Genomic DNA, 19,201 nt, shown 5'->3' on the forward strand with positions numbered 1-19,201 from the left:
GAAGCCAGTTTTTTAATGATGAAAGGGCAATTAGAACAAAGAAAATTAACTCTTTTCCCATATTTCTGTGAGCTAGCTCCTCCCTTACCTGAGATAAAGGTAGGTGTGTCCCAGTTCAGCCTTGAGGCTGCCAAGTTTAATCTTGCTGCTGCTGCTGCTGCTGGGCCATGAGGAGTCTCAGAAAATAACTGAGAAATACCCCCCACACTTTGGAAGGAGACAAGCTTCTTCCAGAGCACCTGCCAAGTTCTGCTGCTCTGCATGCCAGGAGTCCACGAGCCAGTCCAGAGGCTTGGCTCCGTGCAGCTCAAGTGGCTCTTTAAAGATCAGTGTAAAGGTAAACACAAAATGTGAGCAGTGATTAAACACTTTTCAATGGTGATATTAAATTTCTTATTTGCTGGTCTCAGATCACACACTGATGATCCCTTCTCACTTTCAGCAAGCCCCCATGTGATGGGCAGCTGGAATTGAGTTTTTTCAGGGCAAGCACCCATGTTCCTCTTTCACAGCCTGTGACCACAGTCCTTTGAGCCCTGGGAGCCCATTACACTCTGCCCTATGCTGTATCTACAGTCCCAGCCTCTCACCACGCTGCTCCCAGCTGGCTGAACCTGCTGTGCCAGGTCCTCAGATGAGCTGTGCCTTCTGTTTCCCTGAGGACACATCAGAGGTACATCACCTGCCTACAGAGCTACTTTGGGTAGTATGTAGAAGTTGAATTTGAGAGTTTTTTAGTCACCTTTGTTTAAAGAAAAAGGCTCAGAAAACTGGTCAAATCCCATGGAATATCTTTTGCTGAAAGCAGAGTTATAAACAGTGGCTTTAAAGAAAATCTTCTCCCTAATTATTTCTTTCCTATATAAGTAATCTTTAGCGACTATGGGAAAACTTATCTAGAAACCAGTTTTCTTGTTGTAATTACCTTGGTTTTCACTGAAAAGAAAATATTTCTGCATGTAGTTGGAGAACAAGTTTGGCAGGTATTTCTTTGTCATCACTAAAGTAGGAATAGTGACATTCTGGACCAGTGGAGGTCAGGAGAAATGTTGGTACTGTTTTTTTCTGTACTCTAGAGTTTCCATCTGAGTGAAGCTGTGGAAGCTGAGAGGTCTTGTTATGGCTTGTCACTGGCTGCTGAATGCAACCATGGAAGGAGGTCTCAAGGGTGCCAACATTGTCTTCCTAAATTTCAACCCTGTTGCACATTTAAAGTTTGGCAGTTAGTATAAGGAATCAAAGTAATCTCAATTTGAAGTACTTTAGGTTACCTCATTAGATTCAATATTAATTTCTTCATCATCTCATCACAATTACATTTCCATTTCAAATTATTTATCTGCGTTAATTCTAATCAATTTTATATTTTGCTAACAACAAGTATGATCTTGATCGGTGGCTGGAGCACTTGAAGGTCACTGCAGCAGGCATGTGACCCTGTGACAGACAGTCCCACAGTGCATGTCCTGCACAAGGGAAGTCCCGTGGGAGGGCAGGAGCTATCAGCAGATGGGGGTGATTTTATTGCTGCACTTTTCTCATCGCCCGGTTTGAAACAACTGTCACAAAAGCAAAGGCTCTTCTTGCTGGATCAGGGGCTGAAGATAGCAGTGACTGGAGACAGCACCTTCCCTGGCTTGGCAAGGCTGGGTGTGCCAGGTGGCTCAGCTGGCTGCCCGAGGGCAGGCTCATCTCTGATTCCTTTGCCAGCCCGGAAAAGGATCCCTGAGTGCCAGCACAGCTCGTGCTGTGTGACTCATGACCAAGGCTGGGCCAGCACAAGAACCACCCTGCACCGGGGCAGCAGGGGTCCTGAGCTATTGACTGTGCTTGCTGCAGCACCAGAGACCCCGGGGAGCCCCACCTGCAAATTGTGTTTAACATAATAACCCACTGGGCATGCTGCGTCCCGGGAAGAACTGCCTTGAGGGAGGAGGATTGCAAGAGACAACCAAAGCCTGCTGGTTTGAGGACAAGCTGCTCCAGCAGAACCCCTGCAAATTGCAGCTCGTTTCTGGTGTCTCCTGCTGTCCCTTACCCTGAGGTTTTCCTTGTGCCACCGACCATCACCTGGCCAAGAGCTATTGTAGGTTTCATTTGCATGCTCAAAGCACATTTAAAGAGATGCTGGCATTTTTCCAAACAGAAAAAATTATTTGCTAATATACTGGATAATGTGTTACACTGTGACATAATGTCAGAATGAAAAATTGTTCTGAACAATCATTAAAAGGAAAAATTAAACTATAAAGTACAATCAGCCCTTGAATGTAAAATCACAATTTAAACTCACTTTATGAAGACATGGGCATAAAAAGAAACAGAAATGTTTAAAATAATTATGTACTTTAACAGAACTTAAAATATTCCTTGATGTCTAAAGTTTTAACAAGTGAAATAAAAGTACGACGCATTATGAGACCATATCTCCAGAAGCTGGGTTTTGAAAAGAAAATACTATCATGAGATTTCCCATCATAATTACAAAAATGACAGCACTGAGAGTGCCTGCTTCCAGAACTGAAATATTAGCTTTCTGTGAAAATGACACTGTCAGAGAAAAAAATCTCTGTTCTATGTTTCTGATGTACTGATAGAATACTTCACTTTCAGCTAGAGCTATCTGGCAAGGAAAGACAAATGAGGAGAATTTTTGTTAGGAAAGATAGATTCAAAGTGCTGTTATTTATAGTTTATTACTGGCCTACTTATGTTAATATTGTTACAGTTATGTTGACTGTTAAAAAGTAGTCAATTACCCCATGAGAATTCCAGGGTGTATTATAAAAAGTAAAAATCCCTAAAAGTAGAAATCCCCAGTAAATTAAAAATAAATTTATGAAACTCCATGGTCTTAGAGCTGAAAAATATGACTGAATTTAAACTTGAAACTTTGAGTGAAATATGTAAAATGTAACATAAGATATTTGAAAAAAGATGAATGCCAAAGGATCTAAGTATTGGATCTGTCCTCAAAGAGAATCCTTTTTGCTGACATCTACATGCCAGGAGCTGCAGTGTAGCACCAGGGAGACAAAGGAACCCACCAATGCTGAAAAGCTTCCATTTGCACTGCGTAGTGTTCAAAAAAGTGATCTCAACAACCTGTCCCTGGCGACAGCTGTTTCCTGTCTCAGCATCTGGGGACTGACTTTAAATAACTGATGTGTGAACAATTTGAACTCCCCTGGTGTGTGAGAAACCTCTCAAAAGCAGCATAAGCCTCCACTGTAGCAGCAAAATATGGAACAGCAGCGAAAGACAATCCACATTTTTTTTAATCTTTGCATAACTCTTTTAGATTCTTTGAAGAAGATCGGTGTAGAAGGTGAATCAAAGAACTGATGAACTACATCCAACACAAACTATGGAAACAGTGTATTAAATCAGTTTATTTTCAGCTGCCTGATAGAGCAACAAATTAAAGCCTCAAACCTTCCCTCTTGAACTTTAAAACAGTGGGTAATCCTTTTCTTATCTGTGGAGCACTTCTTAGCCTCTGTCTTCACCAGGTGTCTCATTTTGACTTCATCGCTTGATGGGTCATTTGAGAAATTTACTTCTTCCTGAAGCAGTCTGCCACTTTTCAGGGTATGTACCACCATCTCTGAAGGGTTTTATCACTATTTCAGAAGTGCTTTATGAAGAGCCATAGTCACTTGTGACTCCAGTTAAAGAGAATAAATACACAAGTCCTTTTGTTTTCTTCTAGCAGGAGAGATTCTTAATGAGAATGAGTCACACTCTAAATAGACTGTCAATGTATAATTTGGGGAGCTGAGTGGTTTTTGTTTGTTTGGGTTTTTTGTTTGGTTTGGTTTGGTTTTTTTTGTTTGTTTTAAACTAAACTCAGAGAACTGAACTTATTAAATCAGCTAGTTCAAGGCATTTTCTGTGGATCTTATGTATTTATTTGTGACTTGAAAAAAAATTTGTGAAATAATTTTAATAAGTATATAGATCAGATTTGAACCAAGTATTTCAGAGTCAGTATTTTGAGGTGTTGAGATTTGTCATCCCACTGTCTAGTCCTGTTTGCTTTTTGTTGCAAAGAGAACACACGAGATAAGAAAGAAAAAATTGTGTAACAGTTCAAACTCTGGTGGAGGAGCCAGGTTTCCTATGGGGCAGAGTTCTACATCAAGTCAGAGCAGCTACTCTGAAGAGTTGTGCTCTCTCTACACCTCTCTGGGCTTTCACATCACATCAATCACATCACACAGGTTTTTGCTGGAACCTGCCTTAGCACTGCCTGTCCAGGAGCCATCAGAGCAGGGACTTTACCAAAGCCCAAGTTCCCAGACACTAGCTCATAGTGTCGGGAATAACCCGAGCATCCCAAGGGCCTACATAGTTTTCATCACACCTATAAGTCTCCAAAACCACAAGAAGCATTTTGAGATGTACTGGTATGATTTTGAAAAATGGCCCTGGTGACAATCAGGGGGCTCCCCGTGCACAGGAGTGCTGGGAACATTTCAAATGCAACCAGGCTCCAGTGTGTCCCAGTCCCCTTCTCCATTCCCAAGAGAGGGGCTGTCATTTTATTGAGTCCAGGCCCTTCTCCACATGAATCTCCTGTTCCCACAGAACCCAGACAGATACAGAAGCAACTTATCTCTGCTTACTTTAACTTACTTACTTACTGCTGAAGACTAGCAGCAGAAATCCGGCATTGAGATTTCCAAAGAGCCCATCCATCTGATACCTTAACAAAGCCTTTTCTGCCATGTTATTCTGTGCAGAATGTTGGGAAGACACAGTCTTGTCCTCTGCTTTAGAAATACACTCTCACCCTTGAGTTAATATTATGTACAAAATACTTTACAGAGAAGCACCACAACCTGATCCTACAATCTAGCTGCAGATTATTCATACAAAGAATTGAATTACAAAGACAGAATGACTGTCATTTATGTTTCAGTTGAAAAGATTCCCTAATAGAAAAACCTGCTTATTTTGGAGAAATAAAATTTGTAGTGTAGTTCTATCTGTATGGGCACTTAAAATTTCCTGGAGTATAGTCCATGGCTTTACAGAAAGAGTATAGTATAGACAGAGGCTAATTGCTTTCATAATGACTAATACAGTTTGCAAAATAATCATTATCAATTAGTCAAATTATTATTGTAATCATCATTATCAATCATTATTATCATCATTGATCATTATCAATTATTCATGCAAGCTGATCTTGCTAGCTCTATTTCGGACAATGGAGTTTTATAACAGCTTAAAAAGGGCTTGTTCTTAAAAAAAAAGAGGTAAAAGAATCCCATTACTATTGCTGTGGAAATTTACCACTCATTTTGTGGTGATCAAAATCTTTCTGATTATTAAGTTCATAGCACCATTAAAGAAAATTCAAGCACATAAAGCAAGGATATTGCAAGTTCCACTGACAGCCATTTAGTCATAAGACTATTTTGGTGACAGCCTTTTAGTCATAAAACTATTCTGAATTTATTTTTTAATTAATTAGAAAATACAAGTTATGGGTAACGACAAGAAGCTGCACAACAGAACCTAGAAAATATGCAAGTAGAAAGATGAGCTTGTACATTTTGTTTCATTGTTGCATTATGAGATCACTTGTAATTAAACACATACGAGATTTAAAGACTGGTTTTCTAAAACTTTGAGTCACTAAGAAGATTATTCATTTTGTTGTGTGTTTTCCTTGGTGATCCATCCATTGCACCCCTTCCAGTGCTAAAAATATTGTCATTTTACTGGTACACTGCCAGCATGTCGAACTCAAAGCAGTGATATCAGCCCTATTTCCCTCACTGGAAAGTACTTCAATCACACTATATAATTTTCCAGAGCAGCAATTTTGACATAGTGCTTCACAGGCTACTTCAACATGTTCTTTGAAAGGTAGATACATTTGGAAAATGCTCTCAGACACATGGTGGAATTCTTGGGGTGTCCTGTATAGGGACAAGAGTTGGTCTTGATGCTCCTGATGGTCCCTTCCAACTCAGCATATCCTGTGATTCTGTGATTCAATGCAGAAGCTCTGCCCTTCACTGGAAAGTGCATTGGATTAGTCCATAAATCTGAAGTGATGATGAAGTATCCAAGCTGGGCTCTTGCCCCTCCTTTTCCCCAGTCTCCTATGTGCCACCTGTGCTTGCCTTTTCAGAGTTTGTCCAAAATAGCTACAAAATGTGCTCTGTTCTTTGCTTCCTCGACATGTCCAGTAAATGGTGTTTCCTTCCAGGGCTCTGCCAAGGCACCCACGGAACAGCAGAAACAGCCCAGACCTTTCTCAAACAGCCTTATAGGAAGACTGAGAATTCAGGGGTAAGCATGTTGGTTTAGGATTCAAAGGGACTTGTTTCAGTTGTGTGGAAAGGCTTCAAAGCACATTAAAGCATTCCGTTTGGCCATCACCTCAACAGCTCTAAAATTGCTTCAAATAACAGCAAAGAATTTGGTGTTCTGTCAGCAGAAGAAATTCTTCTTCCAAACAGAAGGGCTGCATACATGCAGCTACCCATCTGATATGTTCATACTGCATGTTTTTACTTGCACATATATTATAAAATTCTCTCAGATAATTGCATATATAAATTTTAAGAAGTCCTCTAATCACTACTCAGTTCTGAACAGAAGGATAGAGGGGTAAGACTGGCCTCTTTGATTTAAAATGATCTAAAGGTGTTAAACAAATGTGGCTGAGACTGTCTGTAAAAGTCAGGGAACTACTTCTAAAATTTCTGATCTGGTAATAATTCATCAAACCTAATACAGTCTGCTCTTCCAACACTTTCAAAATAATAGAGTGAGAGTTTAAAATGTGTTTCTTGACTATTCTTCTGGTCTGAAGAAGCAGGAAAATTTATAAACTTTCTCACATGAAAGCAAGTATTTCTAATGCTATGCAATACTTACCGTGCTTGGACTATGACAGTAATTAAACTAGATTTTCATGTCAGCCATGTGAGTAATTATTCTAATACATCATGCTGAGTGATTTTGATTTCTAGGTGTTGAACATGGTTTAACTAGGGTTTTCACTGAATAGTCATACTCTAGTTTCAGGCATGTTCCTTTTTTATGTTCTATGGGAATGTGGAGGCAAAAAAAGATGAAAGAATTTGCATGATACACTCTAGTTCCATAATTAATCATTTATTTACCATATATTTTTCTCACTTTTTCTTATAATACAACAGTTACTAGCATAAACTTAGCCAGTGTAATAATTCTTCATTATTTCTAAATGTCTTCAGTATTTTTGCTTCATCATGAATTTATTGTTGGGCTCAAACTGCTGGACCTAAGTAGTCTAGAACAGCACTATCAGAACAACACTGCTGGTTTTGTGACTGATCTGAAGGATATTCACAACACACAATGGTTTCTGAATGAAAGATGGTGATACAGGCCAAATATTCCACCAAAGCATTCTGTAGATGACAAGTGACAAGGGGCTTGTCTCTTCCCGCTGTAGCAGCTTGCTGGGACAAGTGACACTGGCAGTGTGGACTCCATGAGAGTTGACAAGCTGAAAGGAGGTGGCCTAAAATTTGCTTAACCCATCTTCTCCAGGAATAAAACAGATAACTCAGAGTCTGAGCAAAAAGCAGGTTGGATCTGAGGGTTCAAGTAAAGAGAAGGATCTGCTCTGTTTTTCAGGGATTGGGTGGTCCCTGCAGCCTGACCACCCCTTGCAGAACAAGTTACTGCTGGAAACCACCAAGGGAAGGATCTGGACCTGGCAAAGAGTGACTGGGGATAGAGGGGTCCTTCCTGGCTTCTGTTAATTTTCTTCTCTTCTTCGGCTGTTGGCAAAGACAAAGCCAAGACAATACAGATGTGGTTTATTTGCTTTTCAAGGCACAAAAACATTTCAAGAACCTGCTAAAATAAACAAAACATACCAGCCTTCTCAGATTCAAAGGCTGGAGGGAGCTCCCTCCCCACCTGGGTTTTCAGACATCTCTTACTTGTAGGACTACAGGTAAGAGTCGACATCCGGGGATGTGTCAATATCTGTGATGCCATGAAAGATTCTGTGCATGTACTTATGCAACATATAAAACACTTTTAAAATTCAAATGCTTTTTAAAATGGCTTCAGGAATAAAAGAATTATCAACACTGCCTCTTTCCTGAGCTATGGGCAAAACTGACAGCAGAGATGACACTTTGGAAAGGCACCTCCAAGTGGTCTTTTCCAAAGCTCAAGAGAACATGTTGACAGACTCATATGTCCATAATGAAAATGTTATTACATTCCTCATGAAAATAAAATTTTTTTAGCAAATAAAAATTCATTAGAACTGCCAGAGGCAAGGGCAGTTTCAGGGAACTTCAAAAATTCAGATGGACTGAAGGCTCTGTGGAAGGAACAATATAATTCTCAATCCTTGTAATGCCTGTCAGGCTCACCATCATTGCTAGATCCTTCCTACTTTCTGTAAATTTGTCCACTGCCATGCACATACCAAAACTTGCGTATGAATGCAAATACATGTTTTAACTATATCTGGAGTTAACTTTCAACTGCTGTTATGTTAAGACTGATTTTCATTACACTTTAAAGATATTTGAAATATCTAGTGTTTTTATGACATCTTTGATCAACGCTTTGGCATTCATACCTGTTTCAACAGTGAGGTGCACTTTTCAGGATGAGTTTTGATGAGACAGAAGCACAATCTGGAGGAGCAGAGTAGCTCTGAAGAGTCAGAAGAGTCTTGGCAAGAGAGGGTGCTGCACAGTCACTCTCTGTCAAAGCCAGTGCACAGGTCAGCACTCTGCGTTTTTAACTACAAACAAGTTGCAAGGAACTAATGTGGTGGGGAAAGGCAGATGCTGAATGAGCAGTTACTCCTCAGTAAATAAAAGGTGCAATAGTGACCCTGCAGCAGCACCAAGCCAGGGCACGTGCTGAGAAGAGCTGTTTTTCTGGCAGGGGCAGTAGGACAGTTGCAGGGCTGCACAACAATCGGTGGCCATCACAACTGAGTTGTGAGCACTCCCCACAAACGATGACCTTGACTGGTGGACACGAGTGCTGCTGTGTTTCGTTCAGTTTTGGGGTACTTTTCGCAACCATTTTAGTACCCATAGAAAAGTTGCAGTTTCAGAAAAGTTTGGGTTGTCTCTTCTAAAACTTGCACCCTTGTTTTATGCAGATCTTTAGCCTGGGTTAACAAAGAAACACAACTGCTTGACTTTGTCAGGTTATAAAAATCTACAAACGAATGCCTACTTTGGGGAAAGTTAATTACTTTGTTCTTAGTTCTGCTTAGTTCTCTAGCCAGCTATACAGATCCTTTTTTAGCCATCTTTAAATATTGCTAAAACATGTTTTCAGAAAGAGACTAATGCTGTCAGGAATCATTGCTATGGCTAGTAGCAGGTTAAAATCACTATTCCATGATGGATGTAGTCCCCAGCAATCCACAGGGGTGTTCAGAGCATGACACAGAGGCAGCACACAGACTCAGGAGGTTGCAGTTACATGTCCTTCCTCTGAGCCACACTGGCTGCATGTTGTAGCTTTTCCTCCTTCATGGGAACTTCCACCTCCACCAAAGCATTTCTAATCCAGTTACTTATCTGGATCCTTGAACTGCAGTTGTCTGGGACAGAGCTGGTTTTCTTCACAGTAGCTTGCATGGTGCCTTGGATCCGTGCTGGAAGCAGTGCTGATCCCATGGGGATGTGTCAGTCCCTGCTGGGCAGCCCTTGTGCAGTGCCAGGGGCTGCTCTGCCCCTCACCCACCCACAGCCATGGGGGCACCAGGAGCTGGGGGGACACAGCTGGGACAGCTGATCCCCACTGCCCCCAGGGATGTCCCAGCTCACAGGACGCTGTGCTTAGCATACAAAGCTGGGGAAGAAGTCAAGGAGGACATTTGGAGTGGTGGCATTCGTCTGCCCAAGTCACTGTCATATGTGCTGGAGGCTGGCTGTCTCGGGGATGTCTGAGTGCCTGCCTAGTATGGGAAGCAGGGAATGAATTCCTTGGTTTGCTCTGCTGGGAAGTGAAATTTTTGCTTGGCATACTAAACTGTCTTTATCTCAAAGCCATGAGTCTTCCCAGTTTTAGCCTTCCAGTTCTCACACTGAAGGCTCACCTGCCGTTTGCTAAGCTCCCCTCTTGGCTGAGGGAGTCTGCACAAGCAGAATCATAAAGCAAGTACCATGGCCCATATACCCATTCTGCAGTCACAAGATTCTTCTTTCTAACTTCATCAGAAGGGAAGAAATGGCAGAAAAAAAGCTCCTTACCGGTTCATTAAAATGTGATTTATTTTAAAACCAATTAATTTTTGAATTCTCTTTTACTTATGTAATCTGTAGACAAATTAGTATCCATTAACAACAAAATGGTAAAAATCTCTGAACATCAGATTTCAGCGCAAGGCAGCTACCAGAGTAGTGTGAAGCTGACTGACTTTTATGCCTGTACACAAAAGACTTTCCAGACAGTTTTTAGGAGCATAGGAGCTGCAGCCTGGAGTTTATTTTTATGAGACACATTGCTTCTCTAGAGATATTAAACCACTGACTTCAGACAACATTTCCTCTTTTCCAGAGCCTGATCATTTCTTTGAAAGAGCTAATGGCAAGGCAGTGAAGTTTTCTGTTTCTGTTTAGTCACTTAGGTGATGCCCTGTGTGCTTAAACATCCTCGGATAGTTGAACTCAGGGCCCAGTTTCAGGAGAAAACATGGAAAAGGAAAGGACCTCCTATTCTGCTCTGGTAACAATAATGAAAGTGGGTTTGGTTCTGGTCCCACCCAATGGAGCCAGAGTGGTGTCTGCTTCTCCCATGCCCCATGTCTCACTGTGGTTGCACCTGGGGACTTCCTCAGAGGAGGCCTTTATCTTGGCCCCTTGGCTGTGCCTGAGCCCCTTTTTCACCATCTCCTGGGTCTTGTGGAGCACAGAAGCACTTAAGGGGCATGAGCATAACAGTTTCAGCCCTACTTAGGGCAATGGCTGCAGCCTCACATCAAATGTGTCACTTCAGCTGGACACCTGCAATGCTTAGGTGCCCATGTTTCTTTGATGTACAGCTAACCAAGCAACTAAGGTAGGAAGAGAGAAAAAAGACCCAATTCCTTCTGCAGCACAGACATTTTCAGTACTTGGCCGCAGTGGGTGATGAGGTGTTATGACATGAGTATTTGTCCTGTGTGGTGTGAAGATCCCTCTTTTTCTCTCTCTGTGCTGTGCACCTGGAGATGTAAAGGAAGGGAGCCCCTGCAAAACCCCATCCCTAACCCTAGTCTGTTTGACAGGCATCTTTGGGATGATCACTGGCTCATTTATACAGTTCAACAGCAAGGGATACTCATGCCTTCACTTCATTTACTCCACAGAATTTTCAGAGGGTTCAGAATTGCTGGAATTGAAACCTTCCCTGATTTCAGTGGCTTTCCATCTAGTGTCCCAAAGTCTGAAATGTTTTAGCCCAGTAAAGATTTCTGAGATATAAGGCACTAACTTTAGGATTTCGTGTACCATAATTTATGATGACAAAATAATTCAATTATGTCATGTGCCCTTCATTTATGAACTCTGTTAACTGCTTTAACTCATCTTCATCTCCCATAAAGGTTATGGCCTGACATAAAAAAAAAGAATATACTTTCCAACATTTTTACAAATGTTTGATCATATTTTAAAATATCCTTCATAGTAGTCAATTACATTTTGAATGCTATTAGTTGCTTGACCTCCAGAACTTCCTACAGCAGCAATTTCCTCAGTCTAATCGTATGTTGCATAATGAAGTCCCTCGCGTTCATTTCAAACTCTTGCCTTTGCTCTGCAAGTGTCCTTCATCTTCCTGACAGGAGATGCAGAGAATATATATTTCCCCATTACTACCCCCAAGGGACCATTTTACCTATAACTGCCATTTCTTCCTATTTCTGTTCCTTGGTAGTGCCCATCCCATAATCAAAGTCAGCACAGGCCACGTGCCCCAACAGATTTGTGGCAGAGACAGATGGCACCAGTGTGAGTTTGGGATCCAGCCCTACTTTTAGCCTGTTTTCTTCCTGTATGCACAGATCATATGTTCTTCCTTTCTCTTGCAAGAGAGACAGGTCTGCAATCCAAGACAGCTGAAGATGTTACACTCAGAGAATCCATTAAGGAATGCAAACCAGCAGTTTAATCTGTGTACTAAAGTGGAAGGCACTGTTTCTAGGGTGGCAGTTTCAGTCTCCCTGAGCTGTAATCATCTCAACTTTCACTGCTAGTTTCAAGTGAACTGCCACCTAAAATGCAATGAGCATACTACTTCTGCAGGGTGTATAATTTCTTTGAAAGAAGAGATTCTGGACATAGAAATTCTTCCCTTGCCATCAGCGCTCCTATTAGGATAAAAACCCCTAAAGATCCATGTTTATTTTGTGGTCCAAAGTACTCCAAGGGACTCATGGCTATGGGTTTTTTTGATATGTATTTTCCATTATTCTTCAGATGCCTTTCAATAGTGGCCAGTATAATTTTCTCCATAGTTTTCCCAGGAATTGAGGTTACATTGGCATGTCTGTAGTTTCCTGGGGTCTGCTTCAAGCCCTTCTTGTAAACTGAAATAGCATTGGCTAGCTTTCAGTCAGCAGGAATCTCCCCATACTCCCAAAACCCATGGTAGATTAATTTATCAATTTCTCTTTGTAATGCGTTCTTTTTTTTTTTTTTTTTAATGCAGGATACTTTTCAGAGAAAAAAAAGAATTCTTTCAATGTGATTTATTCCAGAATCCTTCTATATTCAAGATGTTTCTGCTTTTATTCAGCCTCATGGTTGCTTTTGGAAGTAGTGTTTTCAATTGATTCATGTCACCACATACAAACTCACTTGAAATGTTAGGACCATGTTTGAAGATTCTTTCTGAAACTTGGAATGATATATTGGTCAGGAATATGTGATTTTTTTATTTGTTTGTTTTAATTCATTTGAAGGAAACAAACTAATGCTTCCTTTCATTTTATAATATCATATTTTATCAGAACCTTTACGTATTTGCCAGTACAAGGAGTCATGGCCCAAGATGGCAGAGAAACACACACAATATTACATCACCATTTTCTCCTCCTCAGAAGTGTAAGCAAAGGGTCCATTTTTAAAGTGGTTTAATCTCTTTTGTCAGATAGACCCATTAGAGGGCTTAGCCCCCATCCTGACATTCTTGTAACAATTCCTCCCCTAACCTCGGTGACTCAATCCTTGAAATTGTTTAAAATCCTGTTTCCAGTCAGATTGTGTTTCTGGTCTAAACAGGGTCTCTGTTCCCAAGGCCAGCCGTGTTCAGGGGGTGAAGGAAAGAATCGTCTAGGATTCATTAATTTTTGAATGCTGAATCTGAAAAGTTTTTCTCAAGGCTGAATTGAGCACTTGTGCAAATCCGCTCCAGTAGGTAATTTGCTGTCTGTAAACTGGTGTGAAAGGAAGAAATCATTGTGTCAATTGACACAGAAAAAGAAATCACTGCACAAGTTTGCAGGCCCAGCATCAGCCAGGATGTGGCTTACACATCACAGCTCATTTGTACACAATTTTCCTTCTCAGACAGCTGCAGTTAATGAGCTGAATACAAGAGACAGCAGTTCACAGTTTGTCTCTAGGTAACATGAAAATTCACATCTTTTCTGGTTTTTTTCTCATCTTTGTGGTTATTTATACCCAGTTACCTATATTGTGTGCAGAACTATTATTATTGCTGCCAGCTCTAATTGTGTGATATCCAGGAAATTCAGTCATGAATTACAGCCTTGTTCTTCTACTTGCTGCACAAGTACAGACCAGAAAGGATTCTGCTCAGAAACATCAGTACAGATGTTCACTATGAGAATAAGGCAAGTGGAGCAGACAGACAAACAAGGGAAATAATGAATCAATAAAAGGGGGAGTTTATGTCTTTTTGATACTGTGCTGACTGCCTATCTAGGTCACAGAATCTTACCTCACCTTCAAGTACCTGTAGGCTTAGGTTGTCCATTGGCAGCCTTGCCTCCCAACTAATCAAACCCAGCTCCCTCCATTGCTCTTCACATTCCGTATGTTCAGCCCCACCTTGAATCCCATTTATTACACTCTCCCCAGTTCCCTGGTAAGTTTTTCATACTGGGATCCACACACCTGTGGACACACATGAGATGCAGTGCTGGACAGAATGGTCTGCTGCCTACCTGGGGCTTGCTGACAGCACTCCTGCTGAAGCAGCCTGGGCTGTGCAGACTGTCCATCCAGAGCTCCAGGTCTGTGAAAAATGATGGTTTACAGACACACAGTGACTTAGAAAAATTGTTGTCACAGCCCAACTGGATAAGAAGGAGCTACAAGCAGGTCACACCCAGTTTGGGCAAAGCAGGTGTGACAGGGCCTGGCAAACAGCACAGAGCTCAGGGCATGTTATTAGCAAAAGCAATACCATGTTACAGGGCTACATGGTTATAACATGACACACGTGTTGGTATGAAATTTCCTTTCTCCCTTCCCATCCATCTCCACTTTTCTCAGTCCCATGACTCTCCCCTAGTAGGATATTTTTCAAGGGAAAGATGTCAGAAAATGGTTGGACAAATATTTCAGAGGGAAAGCTGTATGTGTTTTTGTGACATTGGTTTTCTTGCTCTTTGTTGCCTGAACCAAAGTGAAAGTATGGGTGTAATGGCCACTAGGCAAAGTCTTTAGTCAGCAGGGTCTGACAGGTGACCTGGTCACTGCCACAATGTGCACTTTGTCATGTATTCAAAACACCTTTGACATTAATGACCCTGCAACAGGACATCTGCACATTTGTTTTACAAAAGTAAATAACAGCTATGAATCGTGTTTTACTGAAGCCATAAAATGCTGCAGCACAGCCTGCTTCAGAGCAGAGGCGAGGTAACACCAGGACCTCTTACATCGTAGAGCCCTGAGCGCACCGTGCCAGGCAGCCACGGCGCAGGATTGCCATCTGCAGGGCAGCCTGGCATCGGGCTCCCTGGGGGCTGGCAGGCTCCTGAGCCCCATGGATCTCAGAAATATTTATCTTGCTCTTGCAGTGTTTAGGAGTTCAGATGCCTGGAGGGATTCCCAGGTTTTGTGCCTGTACTGTTCCTATAAAAATACTTGTTGTCTTTTACTGCCCTGGCATAAAATCAAAGAATTGTTTGTGTGGGAAGGACCTTCCAGAACAACTAGTTCCATCCCCTCTGCCACGGGCAGGGAGACCTCCTACTGTCCCAGCCTGCTCCAAGCCCCGTCCAGCCCAGCCTTGGACACTTCCAGGGATGGGACACTCACAGCTTCTCTGGGCAACCTGTGCCAGGGCCTCCTGACCCTCACAGGGAAGAATTTTGCCCCAATACCTCATAGGCCACATGCAAAAACACACATACACTTTACAGCCATAGAAGTACATGTCACTATTAGCATATCTAGCATGGAAAACAGACTTTTTATTTTTTAAGGCTTCAGTGACTCTTACTTGAGTGCACAGCCTTGTTTCAGCTGAAAATGTGTGCAAGGGAAGCATTAGAAGAAGACAGTAAATGCAAAGGAATCTGCAAAATCACTAATGACCTGAAGAGCAGAGGTTCTCATTGCTGAAAAATAGATTGATATAATGAGGAATTATTATGGGATTATTATAGGCCATTTTCCCCACTCGGTCTTTTCCATTAAATGCACTTACATGAGCACATCCAGCATCACAGACCCACACTGGTGAGAGACCAGCTGTCAGGAAACACAAAATCTCACAGAGGTGTTCCAGCTCCTCTCTGATGAAGTCAACAAGAAAAAGAACATGACATCAGTGGGTTAGGAAGTTTCCTTTACATTTACATTTTATTAGCACCTGAAACGTGAAAAATGAGAAGATGAGAAAAATGGGGACAGAATTTTTCAACACTGGAAGGAGAAGATGGAAGTAAAAATCACTGCATGAAAAAATAAAGAGCAGAAAGTACTGGAATGGAGGACAAAAATTAAACAAGCAGTAGTTGTATTTGAGAGGTGGCAAAAAGACCACGCATATGGTGTGCTGTCTTCACACAGAGGTCACCATTCCGCAAAAAAAATAGGGTATATTAATGCAAAAAACAAATTCAGGAATAAATTACTTAGGAGCAATTGCACATCCCTACAGAAAAACACACCCATGAAAACTGGTGAGTAACTGCAGCAGGGACTGGCAGTGATTTTACTTTGCACCTCCCAACCCATGAACTTCCCTGTTTTGTTCTAGATTTTTCAATATAAAGGTGCTGGTCATATGATTGCTCTGTACTGCACCTGTGTCCACCACATGCAGAAAGCCCAGCTTCACATAGCGTGATGGTCAAAAGCCTCTGTGGTTGTCCAGCACCAACTACCACAGGCTGCTCCTTTGCAATCATGAGTAAATTACTCCCCACTCAGGTGGACTTCACCCCCCGCTTCAGCCTATCATTTTCACTCCACCTTGTTCCCCCATTTGTGGTGAGTTCCCTTGGGTAGATCCCTGAGTGGCTACAGTCAGAGCTGGCAGGTTGATGTCTGAGCAATCAGCTAAGAGGAGCAGTGGGAGCTGCCTCCTGTCAGCATGGGTGCCCAGCAGGCCTGCTCATGTACTGAGAACCCAGGGCATACCACAAAACAGGAATTTTACAAAAATACCACAAAACAATGAATTTTACAAAAATAGGAGATATTTCTCAAGAGACAACAGAAGCAGGCTAGAAGCAGAGCAAGGAACCTGACTGCAGATCTTGGAGTCAGTGATAACCACACCAAAGATCAGGTGAATTCGACAGGCAGAGTGCACAAAATGAAAAGCCCAAACTGTTGTAGTGCACTGCGTGGCCAGACATTCCTTTGCTGTCAGATCATGTCAGAGCAGAGGCTAACTCCCCCTGATGACTATTTAAATGCTCCTCTTCTTTTCCCAGTCTATTTCTTAAAAGGAGGAGTATCAAATCTGCACAGCCTGAGCCTGCCTAATCTTGCAGCAGGCCATTGTACTTCCTGTCTGAGGCACCTGTCTCAGCAAAACCCTGCCAGTGCTCTGCATCCTGGGGAAGATGGACTGTGCTGAAGACAAGTTACAGGTGGCACCAGGCTGTGTTGTGTCACCTCACACTCTCTTCCCCACTTGGTCTGCTTTCCTAATGTCTTGTGACTCAGAGTTGTTCAGCCTTATTAAATCACAGAGAACTGAAGATATTTATAAACTGACCTACCTCATTGCAAAGCAAATACTGGTCATATATTTTTCTGCACCCTCTCAGCTAAACTGCATGCAAAACCTCACAATTAATTTTACAAAGTTGCAAGTGCTGAAAAATATCCACATCCTTCTTGTGCAGAGGTCCCAAAGCTGGATGCAGGACTCCAGGTGGGACCTCACCTGAACAGAGAGCAGCAGAATCCCCCCTCACCTGCCCACACCGTGGGGATGCAGCCCAGGTCACAGCTGGTTTCTGGGCTGCCAAAACACGCAGCTGGGAAACATCCATCCTCAAACCCACCATCTTCTTCAAGTCTTTCTCCTCCTCTGCAAGCTTCTATGGCAGCAATCTGAGTTACTCAGCACCTGGGTTCCTGCAGCACTACAGGAGCTGACTGAGCACCGAGCCACGTCCTGGGAGCAGAGCAGCACAACCTGCTGCAGCTGAGCCTCTGCTGGTCCCCACAGCCTCCAGAGGCTGCTGCAGGGCCCCTCCCTGCACACTCGTGGGGTCTGGGTGGATCTGCAGGAAGGACACCAGGGCTACACAATGCCCGTGAGGCTGTGGAAAACCTGGCTCTGGTTATCTCCTGCTGACCATGCCAGTCCTTGACTCTGAGTCACAGGGAGGGGTTGAAACATCAAGGGCTGGGATTCTGGTGAACTGCTCTGCATTATTTATTGCTTTCATCTTAGTGAATACTGTCTCTCTTTTTCCTGTTTTGTACAGAGGGTAAAAAATTTTAATACTAGTAATAATATATACAACATTATATTTATGAATATATGAATTATGAAAAATAATTCATTTTCAGCTAATGTTAATTAAACAAGATTTATAAATATAGATAATATATGTATCTGAATAATTTAGAAATGCTTGCCATTGTCACTGGTGGCAATCAAGGTGTGTGTCTATGAATATTCATACAGTATCGAGATAAGATGACAAATAATGAAAATGTTACACTTTGAATGTTAATGCCAGAGTCTAAGTCTTAGTTTCTAAGGCCTTTATAACTGTGTTGTTAGCCTGGAAATGGCATCACATCCATAGTGCTTAATCTGACAATGTATATTTTTAATTTTACAATGTAATATTGGACATAAGGTAGAACTTTCCAGTGATTTTTATTGTCTTTACAAAAGGATTAAAGTACAGAGATGATTGTTTAAATGCAGATTTTTGGAATGCATAAATTATTAACAGTATTTCTGTAAGATAAAGTTACCATAACACATTCAAAAAGAAATATTTTCTGAATATATTTTTTAAAATATTTCATATTTTCAATTCTATTAAATCTTGATAAATTTTATATGCTTTTTTCTCATCTCAAGGTACCACTTTCTGTCTACAGAGGGGAACACTGGTGGTAGTTTACCTGGACTTCAGCAAACCATTCAACACCATTTCCCACAAACACCTCCTGGACAAAGGGACAAGACATAGGTTGCATGGTTGGTCTCTGAGATGGGTGAGAAATTGTGAGATAGTCTGCACTCAGAGCACTGACCAATGTGTTTTACTCAGGCTGGCAGCCTGTCAGAGGTGAGCTCCCCCAGGGACTGATACTGGATCCCATATAGCTCAACATCTTCATAAATTATTTGGGATGGAAAACACTCTCACCAAGTGTGCTGACACTACACTGTTTGGTGAGGAAAATACATGAGAAGGCAGAGCAGCTCCCATAGAGACCTGGACAGGCAAGAGCATTGGGCTAGCATGAACTGTGTGAGGTCTGATAAAGTCAGGCGCAAAATTCTGCACCTGGGATGGAATAACACTAGAGCCCAGTGCAGATGAAGGCCTGTGAGGCCTGGGCCCCTGCTGAAAGGGATGGTGAGAGCAATAGTTCACTGGAACAACCTCCCCAGGGACTAGTTGAGTCCCCACTGTTGTAGGGTTCAACATGCAGCTGGACAGGGTATGGGAAAATGTTTCCAGGCTCCCTTTCCACAAGGCTGAGCAGATGATCTTTCAACATCCTTTCCAACCCAAGCTGCTCTGTGATTT

The 19,201-nt window shown here is 42.0% G+C and overlaps 1 long non-coding RNA gene across 1 annotated transcript; it reads left to right on the forward strand.

Annotated features, from left to right (window-relative positions):
* Positions 1-584: 584 nt before the first annotated feature.
* Positions 585-8,002, forward strand: LOC132328381 (uncharacterized). The gene is made up of 3 exons (XR_009486765.1): positions 585-706; positions 6,227-6,309; positions 7,648-8,002. It is a non-coding gene; the product is annotated as an uncharacterized LOC132328381 (long non-coding RNA).
* Positions 8,003-19,201: the final 11,199 nt, after the last annotated feature.

Source organism: Haemorhous mexicanus, chromosome 6, assembly GCF_027477595.1.
Source record: "Haemorhous mexicanus isolate bHaeMex1 chromosome 6, bHaeMex1.pri, whole genome shotgun sequence".
Classification (NCBI taxonomy): Eukaryota; Metazoa; Chordata; class Aves; order Passeriformes; family Fringillidae; genus Haemorhous; species Haemorhous mexicanus.